General features: G+C 39.9%; 1 protein-coding gene across 9 annotated transcripts in view; it reads right to left on the reverse strand.

The window, feature by feature from the left end:
* The window catches only part of LOC111188288 (macrophage mannose receptor 1-like), a 111,410-nt gene that overhangs the window by 23,293 nt on the left and 73,668 nt on the right, over positions 1-14,449 (reverse strand). Inside the window, exon 3 of one of the 9 annotated variants that reach the window (XR_007440445.1) lies at positions 7,471-7,509. The exons of the other annotated variants lie outside the window; for them this stretch is intronic. The gene's annotated coding sequence lies outside the window, so the exon portion shown is untranslated. The remainder of the gene's footprint in view (positions 1-7,470; positions 7,510-14,449) is intronic. 9 annotated transcript variants of the gene reach the window in all.

Genomic DNA, 14,449 nt, shown 5'->3' on the forward strand with positions numbered 1-14,449 from the left:
TTATGTTAATAGAGCAACAAGCAAACATTTTTTCCATGCAACTGTAATATTTGATTGAATAAATAATATATTGAGAGTTATTTAACATTAAGGTGTAATTACATTCATTTACATATATTACATTTGGTTACATTTTATTACATTTATAAGTTACATCTGGCCCTCGGAGGACAGCCAATATGCCAATGTGGCCCTCGGCCAAAATGAGTTTGACACCCCTGGTGTAGAGAATGTATAACTGGGTAAATATAGTCTTTATATTCTGAACTTAAACTGTCTGAAGGCTGGATGAAAGAAGTTGTTTAAGAGACTGAATGCCTTTCACTGGAATTAAGTTGTTAAATGCATTACAGAGCTAAGCAATGGCTTGCAAATGATATACTGTATTTTTCACAATATAATGGGCACATAAAACTCTTTATTTTTCCACAAAAATCATCAGTGTGTCTTTTATTCCAGTGCATCTTATGTATGAATTTTACTAGTCAGGTATTAAGGAGCAGTAAAGTACAGTGTTATACAGGAGTTTCAGTTTAGTTCTCCAGCACTGAGACTGGAGTAGCTTTAGCATTAGCCGCTAACCGCTAGTTCCCCGTTCAGAGGTGAGTATTATAGGCCTGTAGCCTGCTGCTAACCCTGGCTAGCACTGCTGGAGCAGCACTAGCAACCCTGCACTGATAAACATTAACACACTCAGAATCTGTTTCTGTATTAGCCATAGCTCTATAGTTTGTGCCCATCACATTCTTATATTCATAAATTAGTACCTGTTATATTAGCCATAGCTCACATTAATTCTCTGTACTGTTTTGTTCTGTTATTTGTTTGTTGTTTGTTACTTGTTTGTACTGAGCGGGTCAACCCGAGTAGGATGGGTTCCTCGGACTGAGTCTTGGTTCCTTCCAAGGTTTCTTCCTCTTAAAGGGAGTTTTTTTTTGCCACTGTGTCACCATAAAAAATTGGCATCTCTGTGGTGCTGCTCATAAGAGGCGTGGACCTGTTTTTCCCTGTAAAGCGGCTTTGTGACAACCTTTGTTGTAAAAAGTGCTATATAAATAAATTGAATTGAATTGAATTGAATATTTTTTTAGAAGCAGTGTTGCTATTTAAACGAGGCGGATGGAAGGTGCGAAAATAGGCTGTTGGTGAGGTGTAAGATAGCAATGAACATCATGACACACCTTGGGCAGAGTGTAAAATAGGGCCTTCACTCATTTAGAACTTTCTGGCAGCAAGTTTAATGTGTTCAAAGTTAAAATGTGGGGAAAAATTATGTAAAATAATTGGTACAGCCCTTGTTCTCTGTTTCTATGTTGATGTTGATTTACATCAGTTCCAGATGACAATGCAAATAAACCGATTAACATTTGTTCACTGATCTATTTTTCTCCATCTGTTTCCTCCACAGGCTGTTACAGAACTGATGAGAATCACCTTTATCTGTTATTACATTAGTTACACTTAATGTCCAAATGTTTGTAGACACTCCTTTTAATCTATGCTACAATCAGCTACTTCAATTTGCACTAATTATTCACACACACACACACAGCTTGTCTAGTGTTAATAGAGAAGTACTGGCAGTAGAATAGGACTCTGGGGAAGATTAGCACCATTCCTAATGCCTAATGTAGGGTGACCATATTTTCATTTGGGTAAACCAGGACACCTGGGAGCGGGTGTGGGGGGGGGGGGGGGGGGGGGCGCTCAGGGGGGGCAGGGATTAAGGTTGTGGGAGTGAAAAAAGTGTGTAAAAAACATCCTAAATATGTTAGAAATGTTACAAATGAACAACTTCTGTGGCTTTTTAAATAGGCTGACATTTTTTTACAGTAACTTAATAAATTACATAAATGAGTTTTTTTGCCGTGTTCTTAAATGTTATTATAAGAGCAGCAGTTAGCCAGATCTGTTAATGTACGTTTTTTGGGGTTTTTGTTTGCTTTATTTTATTATTTTTTACGTTTTCTGTATTTTTAAAGCTATCATAGGCAAATTGTTCAATGGTTCAATAGATATTTAGCTTTTTATAAAGAGGCAGACACTGTGGAGGAGGTGAGTGACGAGGCTATGTGGTGGATGTGGTGTGTGACTGACTGAGACTGTGTGAGTTAAATTCAATATACACACTGAAGACAGTTATATTTACATCCTGATCTGTAAATACGGGGCGGGGTCAGTCAGCGGCGGCTGTGGGCACGGTGTTGGTGGAGCGGAGTGTAAGCTCTGACTGAGAGACTGTGAGTGTTGTGGGCGGGGCTGAAGAGAGCTCGTGTTCATCTCAGAATCGCCAAAAGTCTCCAATAACACCACAAAAACTCGCTACATTTGTCGGTAGTCGCTTTTTTATTCTTTTTACAAAAAAAGTCGCTAAAGGGTCTGAAAAGTCGCTAAGTTGGCAGCACTGACTGACAGTCCCACTGTTTACATTCTGATTAAGAACAGGGCTGCTCTCACTGACTCGACTCAGGGATTATGTCACACGCAGCACCTCGCGCAGTGCCCTAGTAAATTTAATGATCCAATGAAGGTAAATTAAAAACCAGGACATTTCCTCACTTTTTGAAAAATACACGGGATGCCCGGGACAGGACGTGAAATACGGACATGTCCCGGGAAATACGGACGTTTGGTCACCCTACCTAATGTAAGGTGTGGGCTGATGATTATTTACATGAAGGCTTACAGTACAAATGCAAATGACTGAACACTCACACAAATTCACACATTAATATAATAGTCTCTATTTATTCAGCACATACTGAAGATTACAGTGTTGGAAAGGTGAAAATACAATGGTCTTAAAGAAAAGAACAGCATAACTTAAGACAGTGTCTGCTGCAGACATCACAAATACAGTTTATATTTCAACTCAGAATGCAAGAATTTAAAATAACTTTTATTTAACGCTTACGTTTTTTGGTTTACAAGCTAACAAGCACCATGCCACCAAAACACATACACACCCAAACAAACTGTTTTCAATAGGACAATATGGTTGATGATTGTCTTAGAACAACAAACACAATGATGATGATTATGATGATGATAAGGTTGGATTATCTTAGGACAAAACATAATAGTCTCAGCTTAGTGTTAAAAAAAAGCAAAAGCATGATGGAAAAGATAGGAAATGAAAGTCTTCATTACTGTGTACTGTGGATATTAACGTAGTGCCTGAATCTTCTCCCACAGATCTGAAAAAAAAAACCAACACAAACAGAAAATCAGGATTAAGAACCTGTTTCGTGTGTGAACACAAATCCAGAGTAAAGAACAGAAGTTCTGATCTCACCCTGAGAAGCAGTGCAGATGAAGTTGAGGGTCTGGTTCTCCAGCAGACTGATCCACTGCTTACTTCCAGACTGAACCGCTCCTGATCTTTCTCCATTACTGCAGTCCTCCACTCCCGTCCCGTTCCCTGGAGCCCAGTTCTGGTAGCAGATAGTCGACCCGCTCACCCAGAACCAGAACCCCTGAGCACAGGTGTGACGCAGACCCACCCACACATTATCAGTGGAGGCGTTTCTAGCTACAGTCTCCACCCAGCGCTGAATTCCCTCAGTGTGAACAGAGACCAGGTCCACATGATTCTCTCTGCAGTATCTCAGAGCTTCCCACCACGTCTTCTTCTCTTTAATCAGGATCAGAGCAGAGACTTGCTCTGAAACAGAACAGAGGATTTGTTGTTTTGGATTCACAGTGAGTCTCACTGAAAGTACAATAAATATTATCACAGAGCTGCTTTACAGAGATCTCTACTGTAATCAGATGATTAAAAAAAGTTTAAATTAGGTTTGGAAACCAGTTCTGCAGATTTAAGAAGAGACGAAACATCCAGCTGGTCACAGTTAAAAACCTGCATCTCTGATGGTGTGGTGCTGCATTAGTGTCTAGGGCACCAACAGCTTACACATCTGGAAAAGCTCCTCTTAAAAAACAAGTTCACTTAAATTACACTAAAATAGGTCTGTATTTGAGTTATGCACTTAATTACTACTTGTTTGTAATTATAATGATATAAATTTGCATGAAATTTATACTGAGTGCACTAATCACTATTTAATACACGAATTACTACTAAATAGTCCACTATTTAATACAATTTAACCCTTTTAGACCCTGTGTTAATTACAATGGACATCATTTAGTTTATTTTGTCAATAATTATTTGCACATAACACTAATTGAGACCTTTTGTCTTACAGGAAAGATCATAAACCAGTGAATAAAGCCAATGAAACTGTAGCCCTGTAAGACACGCCCACTGCACTGAGACTGGTTCTCCTCCACCAGTCTTACACACTGCTTTTGGATAACTTTATGCCACTCCTGACGCAAAAATTCAAAAGAAACTCATCATTTTTAACTGCTCTCATATTTTTTTCCGGAGCTGTATATATTTGTTCAATACTTTTCTGCACATAACACTAATTGAGACCTGTTGTCTTTCAGGAAAGATCATAAACCAGCCAGTAAAGCCAATGAAATTGTAGATAAGCCACGCCCACTGCACTGGGAAAAAAAATCATCTACTCAGACATTGTCTGCACTACACAACAAAGTAATACAAGCTTATTATTACTCATTTTTATTATTTCTCTTTGTGATTTAAAATATTTTAGTTAAATGGATATATTTTTAAATATATATCCAACCCTGGAACATAATTTAAAAATATTGATTTTTAAATTGTGTTCTATATATATATATATATATATATATATATATATATATATATATATATATATATATATATATATATATATATTATAATATAGGTTAAAAATGTAGATTTATAAAATTAAGTAAGTTTATATTTTTAAGTAAATTAAGTATATTTAGAACAATATATTTAGTACCAGTACAAAGTACATTAAGAACCAGTACACAAAATTTAGCACAGCCAAATAAAGTAACCTTTTTCAAAGTATAGTGAAATACTGATTAAGTAGGTAAAAAAATATAGTATAAAGAGAAAGATTCTCCTTTAATTATTCCACATATAGTTCAAGTACACTATTATTATATTTAAATATCCCACCATCAACACATTCATGATCTTCATTATTTTATTATGTAAATGTTTTAGATTTAGTTAAATGACTTATTTTTATCCACAGTCGATTATTATTATTATTATTATTATTATTATTATTATTATTATTATTATTATAATTATTATTATTATTATTATTATTATTATTATTATTATTGGAAATAAACCAATACAACACTTTTGTTTCAACTGGAAGAGAATTTAAGTCATTTGATGCAGGAAAGGAGAAAGCAGACTGGCCTAAACACTCTCACTTAATTAAATTATAGTACAGTCTCCTATTTTAGTGAAAAGGCCTTTCACAATAACACATTTTATTTACTATATATTGTGTCAGAATTTATGATGTGAATAATGTTATGATCATGCTAAGGTGATGAAAATATAATAGCATAATAATGCAATTACACATTTTTAAAGAGAAATGAACATTTAATATTTGAGAATCTTTAGACAATGTAAGTGGAAACATATATATACCCTAAATAAATACTGTATAAATTAAATTAAAAACACAGTTTTTAAAGAATGGTTTAAACTGGTCCATTTGTTTTAATATACTCTAAAAAAAACAATAAGATCAATAAGCGATACTGAGGTCAGAAAATGTAATGAAGTTTATGTTTATATATTATACAGTAAGTTAATGATAATGTAATTATTGTTACAGGACTAGTAGTGGAAGTAAAATAGTGAATTAAAAGGTAATAAACTGGAGCTAAATCAGCTCATTTTACTCACCTTCATAGCAGATAAATGGATGTGTCCAAATACAGAGTACATCATTCCATTTGTATCCATATTCTCTCCATAAGTGTACACAGTTATCACCCACAGCGTTGTTTGGTTCTCCAGTGTACCAGTCTGTGTATGAGGAGTTACTCCCATCTGACCAGATCCAGCTCTAGAGACACATTAATACCTGATCAATAAACTGATTAAACACTGCACTCAGTTCTCATTATCATACCAAATAAAACCATGCCAACAAAAGACAATTATGAATCTAATCCTCTCATTAGTTTTAGTAAATATTTAAATATAATTGCTCTGATATAGATTAGTAGATGTAAGTTTTAGTTTAGTTTTGGGTTAATTATTAATCTCCTCAGTTCTCATTCCTCCCAAAAAATACAAAACGGATTCCAAAAAAGGTGGGACACTAAACAAATTGTGAATAAAAACTGAATGCAATGATGTGGAGATGACAAATGTCAATATTTTATTCAGAATAGAACACAAATCACAAATCAAAAGTTTAAACTGAGAGAATGCATCAATTTAAGGGAAAAATATGTTGTTTCAAAATTTCATGGCGTCAACAAAAAGGCCATTTTCACCACTGTGTGGCATCCCCCCTTCTTTTTACACTCAGCAGATGTCTGGGGAGAGAGGAGGGCAGTTTCTCAAGTTTAGAAATAGGAATGCTCTTTCATTCATGTCTAATACAGGCCTCTAACTGTTCAATCATCTTGGGCCTTCTTTATCACACCTTCCTCTTTATGAGGCGCCAAATGTTCTCTGTAGGTGAAAGATCTGGACTGCAGGCTGGCCATTTCAGTACCCGGATCCTTCTCCTACGTAGCCATGATGTGATTGCTGCAAATGTTTTTTAATCCGGTTTGTAAAAAAAAATCTAAATCTCTGATTTTGCTATTTATAGGTAAATATTTGATAAAAACAAACATTATTTTATTCTATAAACTACAGGCAACATTTCTCCCAAATTTCCAAATAAACATATTGTCATTTAGAGCATTTGTTTGCAGAAAAAGAGAAATGCAAAAAAAAGATGCAGAGCTTTCAGACCTCATCATGATCATCCATCTTCCTCTTGATTATATTCCAGATGTTTTCAGTTTGGTAAAATCAAAGAAATTCATAATTTTTAAGTGATCTCTTTTTTTTCAGAGCTGTATATATTAATTGTAATACTAATTACAGCCTGGATAATGTAAGATACTCAGTCGAGTTTGTAATCTTTAGTGTGAGAACAAAAAAATAAATATCCAGTGCTCTGAACACACAGACTGTGGAGGTTACAAAGTTTTTAAACATGTTTCCACTGATTTAGTTTCCTTCTAAACTCCAGATCTAAACAACTGCTTACTCTGTTGGTCTGTTTAGGACCCTGTCTCAGTCCGATCCAGAAATTGCCTGATGCTCCATTAAGAGCAGATTTTACAGCATTCATTTCCTCCTGGTTCTCAATGGTTGCCAGATCAGTGAAGTTCTCTCTGCAGTATTTCTGAGCTTCAGTCCAGTTCTTTGCTGTGTTCACCACATGAAACTGACGAGTTCCACAGAAGGAGAGAGTCCACAGAGCTGTAGGGGTTAAAATCTCTCATCAGCATGGCAGTACAGTAATGAAGCAGCAGAGAGTTTTACACATGATCATGAACTCCACTGACCTGAGAACAGCAGGAGACAATGCAGTGCTGACCTCATGACTGTGGAGAGAGAGAGAGAGAGAGAGAGAGAGAGAGAGAGAGAGAGAGAAAGGAAGAGTCATTGGTAAAGCAGAGCAACTGCTTTACCATCAGCAATGTAGCTGGTTACCAAAAACCTATAAAATGGCTGATTCAATGAAAATATGAAAGCTGCAATAAGGCTATAGACCAGTATAACTAGGTTCAGGAGGAGGTGGTAGGTGTGTGACAGTAAACCCCACTTTACTGAAAATGCAGTGATGTAAAAATCAGTGTACAAAATTGCAGGAAAAACAGTAATAAACAAATAAAACAAATATTTAAACGCTCGTTTCACCTCTGTTTCCTTTACAGATTTTCCCAATAAATACTCAAGTTTGAGTTAGAGTTTATTTATTTTATATTATTTAGGTTTATGTTTAACCTTGGTTATAATTCTATATTACTGGTTTAGTTTATTTAAGTTAATTATTTGGGATTATTATTATGATTATTATTATTGTTGTACTAAATTATGTTTAATTAATTTAATATAGTTTAGGATAGTATTTATTATCTAGGTTTGACTTAAGTGGATATTATTATTTAAGACAGCTAGGATTATCTCTCTGTTTAATCTGACATATCTGTTTTGACCCTTTATATCACTGTAAGAAATCAAATAACAAACACAAAAACCCAAATACAATCAGAAAACTCAAAAAACAAATAAATAAATAAACAAAAGTAATATGAGTGCTGGTGCTTGTTAGGAAAGAAAAATAGAAAGTCTTTCAATCTTATATCCTGTTTGTAGTGAAGATGACATCTCACAAGAACAGTTCAACTCTTTGGGTGGCTCGCCATCTACTTTCTGGAAGATCGAACAGACTCTGTCTCCCCAGGCTCTAATGGTCCCCACAAAAAAACCTGACCTGTTTAGATAAAACAGGTAATGTAGCAAAAGATTTACCTCTGGAATGAACTGGAATTTCTGCTGGGACTTCTCATCAGCTCTAGTTAGTAATCAGTGGCGGATGCTGGTCTTTCAAGGAGGGGAAGCTTAATTTCGGCCTACATCTTAACATATGTCGTTTTATTTATACAAAAATTCTACTCTCCCTGAGATGTTTTTTTTTTTGTAAACAAAAGGCATTATTTTCAAGTTTTCACTACACAACAAAAAGGTACCCATTCTTTACATTGAACAATTACATAAAAAAAGACGCTATGACATGAATAAACATAAAATGATCAGTAAAACAAAAAAACATTAAAGTTGGTAAAGGAAAAAATGCAGATAAATTTAGCTCCTTTTTGGAAAGTTCCCTTGAATAATCCCTTTATTCATTTAAATTATTTAAATATTTTTTTAATGATAACACAATATTAGTATTTTTATCAAAGAAAATGCCGCTATATGGATTATGAAAGTCTCAGGTTCAACTCAGAACACAATGAAAATGCTCCCATCACGGATTTTTACACTAAAAGATCGCTGATTCGCTCATTTCGCTGTCAATCAAAAAGGCACTCCGCCTCAGACAGGTCATCCAATCATCATGCAGAAGCTGAGCGTCCGGGCCGGCCGAGGCCAGCCCACTGCTCCATAGACCCCCAGAGACGCTGAGCGTCCGATGGGCGGGACAAAGCAGAGCATTTATCCAATGACTCGTCTGGTTTGGCCGCGCGCTTTGCTCCGCTATTGAAGTCTGTGCACTGTTTACAGCAGCGCTGTGAAGCTGCGGGAATGAGTGAGAGGAAAGCCGCGGTGTTACCAGTGATAAGAAGCTGATTCTGAACTAAGTTCAGCGCGGTGTAGCGCATATTTAATCAGTGACATGTACTCACAACAATATATTTAATCACTTATTTTTTTACATTTTAGGGGAAGCTGAGCTTCCCTTGCAGTCTTAGAGCAATCGCCACTGGTAGTAATAGCTATGAGTAAAAACTTTTTACTCGATTAGCACCATATTTCAGCTTAAACTTAATTAAAACCAACTTTTCTAACATTAAATTAAATTGATTTAAGGTATTTGTTGATTTATTAGCTCATATTAACTGCTATAAATCAAGCAACATATAGAGAATATATAGAGAACCACATAGTTAGCTAGCTACTGAGCACATGGTCAGCTAAGTTACTGCTTAACAAACATGGGATTTCCCACCATTTACTGCCTTTCCACGTTTTTTTCTCCACAGCTTCACTCAAATTGGTGGGTTTGAAGCCTCCTATCTCCCCTTACTGGGTTTTAGTAACTTTTATAAACTTTTAAACTATTTCTTAGTGATGGGACAAACGACACTGGTGCGTCAGCACTGTGCTGAGCGCACAATCGTGAAACCCCGTATTGATGCGTGTATTGCTTTGAACAAAAATCACGTGACCGATACAGGAAGTGTATCTTTTGGATGTACCGCGCCAAATTGTGTTTCTATAAGGAAACAAACTGTATCAACATGTCGTGGATTTTTTTGGAGTTTTGCCGTTACTTTTGGATTTTGTATTTTTGCTTGCTTTCACTGATCATGGATCGAACCAGGAAGTTTTCCACTGTCTGTTATTTTTGACACCAAATAAGGTATTTTTCTTCTTTGGACATTGTTTACTGTTATTTATTTTTTTTATTAAATATGTTTGTACTCTTACTTGGTAAGGGTTTTTAATTGTATTCAGATACATTTACTTTTATTTTATTGTAGGTAAAGTGTCGACTCTGCTCCACGAGCTTTCTTACACCAACAAGAGCACTTCATCAATGCTGAGGCATTATAGAGCTCAGCAAGGCAATGAAGAATGCGCAGATACTGGTGTATTGTGTATTACACACAAAGGCTTTGTGTAACTATGTAATATTGTTTGTAACCTTTATTACTTCAATAAGGCAAAAAAACACAAAACATATCCACACATTTATCTACTTGCACTTATATATTTATGCACACCATCTTCATCTGTACCCTGTAAAAGAGTTTTTTGGAAGGCAGGAGAACTTGTATCAAGAAGGAAAAATCTCCTTGGAGATAAGACACTTCAAAAAAATTGGTTTCTCAATAAAAATACTGTGGCGTGGAAGAGGAAGGAAGACCCGTGAGACTCATGCTGAATGCTCAACAGCTCCTTTATTGAACCGGCTTGCCACTCACTTACAGTCTTTAACAAGACCAGGCGGCGGCTATAGTACGCTATTACGCGCTCGGAGCCGTCCTGAACCTGCGACAGGACTGCTCCGAGGCCGTGGTCGCTCGCATCAGTATCCACAATGAAACTCTCAGACACCTTCGGATACGCTAGAATCGGAGCATTGCACAGGCGGCTTTTTAGCTCCTCGAATGCCCGCTCCGCCTCGTCAGACCAGCGGAATTTCACACTAGGCTTAGTCAGAGCATGAAGCGGCGCTGCCACGTCCGCGAACCCCCTAATAAACCGCCTGTAATACCGCGTCTCGCGGTGTGGGCCAGTCACGGACCGCCTCCGTCTTTTTGGGATCGGTTTCCACGCCAGCACCGCTCACTATGTGGCCCAGGAAGCTCACGTTCTGCCTTAGCAGATTACACTTTGCCGGATTGAGCTTCAGGTTAGCCGCCTGAATCGCGCCGAGCACCATTTCAAGGTGAGACAGTGCGGAGTCGAAGTCGGTTCCGTGCGCCAAGACATCATCCAAATAAACGACGCAGCACGACCGCGGAACCCCGCATAAAACACGCTCCATAAGACGCTCAAAAGTAGCCGGCGAGTTACACAATCCGAACGGAAGCACCGTGAAATGCCATAGGGCTGAGCCGAGCGAGAAAGCGGTTTTCTCCCTATCCCCCGCCGCGAGGGGCACCTGCCAATATCCGCTCCTCAGGTCTAACAAGCTGAACCAAGCTGAGCCAGACAGCTGGTCCAGCGTATCGTCGATCCTGGGGAGCGGGTAGGAGTCAAGCTTCGTGACAGCGTTAAGTCGCCGATAATCCATGCAAAAGTGCCAATTTCCATCCTTCTTTTTCGCAAGGACCACCGGGGCCGACCACGGGCTGCTCGAAGGCTCAATAATGCCCGTACTCGCCATCTAACTGCTCCACCCCTACGCGCTTTGCTAACGCCAGACGGTGCGGCCTCAGCCTGGTGGGCTGGGCGTCACCCGTGTTTATCGAATGAACCGCAAGGCTAGTTTTAGTACACTCGCGCTCAGACACAGCGAAACTCGTGCGAAAACGGCCGATCAGTTCGCGCAAACGGAGTTGTTGGGGACCAGATAAACCCACACAACTGCGCTCCAGCAGGATCTACACTCAACCCCGCATCCAGCGGACCCTCTACCGTATCACGCACCGAATCACACACATTCCCTCCCACCAGTTCACTTACCCCTAACTCGTCGCGTATCTCTACGGGGAGTCCAGTCACCAGCACCGAGCCCCGTGCACAGTCAATGATAGCTCCGACGCGTGAGAGCAGGTCCTTGCCCAAAATGCACGGGTCGTTGATGCGTCCTACCCAGAACTATTGTTGAAAGGGCCCCTTGCCGACATCAATCGTCAACTCCGTTAATCCTAGGAGACCTATAGGATCCCCGGTGACTGAAGAGAGAGCGATGCGCTGGCTGTTGTCAGTCACAAACTCGGCTGCTACCTCCGTCGCTAGCTTGGGCCGTATCAGTGAGACTGACGAGCCCGTGTCCACCAGCGCGTTCACCGTCACTCCATTCAATGTGCATTTCAGGAAATAGCCGCTGAGTCCGGCAATTCCGGAATCAGATCCAGAGGGTAAGCATAGCGTTCCTGGGGCCACCATAACCCTCACTGGGTGGTCCCGGCTCCGTTTCCCGGCCGGCTGCAGTGCGCTCGCTTGTGGCCACGCCCCCCGCAGCGCCAGCACTCCAGTTGGGCATGAGACCGGCTCCGACCCCACCTCTGCGAATCACGGGCAACCGGCGACGCCCCCCACGGTCGGCTTGAGAGGATGAGTTCGGACCGCTCCGCCACCTCCACCGCGGACTCCAGGGTCTGCGGGTCTGCCAGCCTCACGTGTTTGCGCAGCTCGCTTGGCTCGAGGGCGCGCAGAAAGTGATCCAACGCGAGCCTCCTCTGGGCCGCTCGCGGAAACGTTGGGTAAGCTTGGCGGGTTAGCAGGGCCATCTCCGATGCCAGCACGCCCAGTGTCTCTCCCTGCTGTCGGCGTGTGTGCCACTAGCATTTTGGCGGCCGCCTCCGACGGTTGGTGGCTGAAACGTGTTCTCAGCGCCCGCGTCAGTTCAGGCAGCTCGCAGCGGCACTCGGCGGGGAGCTCGATCAGTACCCTCAGCGCGTCGCCCCGCAGCGCCAGGCAGAAGTTGGCTGCCGTCTCGCCGTCCGTCCAGCCCGCCACAATCTCAAGCTGAGCTTCGAAGGCTGTCCAGTCAGCGCTGCCGTCGTAGGGGGTAAGGCGGGGTTGAGCCGTCAAGCCCGCCATCCCGGAGGCTTGCGCCGTCATCATCGCGACGTCCGTTCCGCGAGTCGGCGCCGATGTCCTCGCGCCATCCGCTCCGTGAGCCAGCGCTCACGGACTAGGAGAGCTAAAACCATAACCATAGAGCTCAAATAGCCCAAAGGCCACCAACCCAGCTGTGTGTCTCCCAGATGGCAGATCCAGAGTGGTGCCCACCCTCTCTGCATAACCCCTCCCAAGGGAGATGCCCCACCCCTGTCATCCTCACACACAGGAGAACAGAACCATGCCTGCAGGCAGCCACACACACAACCCAGAGCCGCCACAATACAGAAATGAAAGCATTTTATTGGCATTTTTTTGTCTTGTATTTTAAATTATTTAACACTTTCATTAATAAAAATCCATACATAAGTTGCACATTTTAGCTGAATTTTATAAGACAAATTTGCTATATTTTAGAGTTGGTTTAGCATTTACACAAGGTTTTAAGCTCATTTTAGACTCAAACAAATTGAGCAAATAAAATGATAAAAATATAGCCGCAAGCGGCAATCATCGGGTTCAAGCACCAACTTGCACAATGGTGCCTACTGGAGCATTGAATGGTGATGTGTAAGAAGGTCTAATATGATTGGAGATGCCCTGTCACATTTAGAAATTATCAAGTTTTTCACCTGTTATTAATGTTGAGCAGAGGCCTTTCAACCTGATCAGTGCTTAAATTCACATGTAAATCTAGTGAACTTTGTAGGATATTCATTAAGTGAGTTAGAACTAGTCAAAAGGTGTCTACATGTTATTGGTATTGATCAGGTGGCTTCAACCAGAATGTTCACAAAGTGGTATTCAGATTGACCTTTGAACCTTTGCAGAACAAGCTGAAATGTTTGACCAAACAAGTTTAAATTAACACAAAGGAGTGAATGTTCTGATATGACATGTAATTACGAAGTTATTATAAATCTAGTTCTGAATTAAATGGCGCTTCATCAAGCACCAACTAGCACAATGGTGCCTACTAGAGCATAGGATGGTGATGTGTAAGAAGGTCTAACACAATTGGAGACATTCTGTCACATTTAGAAATGATCAAAATCTTTTACCTGTTATTAATGTTGAGCAGAGGCACAAAGGAGTGCATGTTCTGATATGACATGTAATGTCAATTTATTCTTAATCTAGTTCTGTATTAAATGGCGCTTCATCAGAGTGATATTGTACAGAAATTTTCACAAATGTTTTTAATGAACATTTACCTAGAGACTCTACAGTGTGCAGCAAGACTGAAATGGAGGTGATAGGCCAAATATCCAGAGAGTAGTTTCAATATAGCTATTTTCAAACAATTAGCAATTATGAATGAACAAAGCACTTTTTAAACATAGTTGTATTGAGAAATTTGTCAGAGCCACTGTACTTAATATGGCAAAAACAATTTGATGTCAAAATAGTACAGCATGATTGACATATACTCGTTTTTTTGGAACAGCGCCCCCAAGTGGTCGGATTGTTTCAGCACTTTGCAGGTCACCACAGTGTCTCCACCTGAACATAACTGCC

Source organism: Astyanax mexicanus, chromosome 8 (genome assembly GCF_023375975.1).
Source record: "Astyanax mexicanus isolate ESR-SI-001 chromosome 8, AstMex3_surface, whole genome shotgun sequence".
In the NCBI taxonomy this organism is placed as follows: Eukaryota; Metazoa; Chordata; class Actinopteri; order Characiformes; family Acestrorhamphidae; genus Astyanax; species Astyanax mexicanus.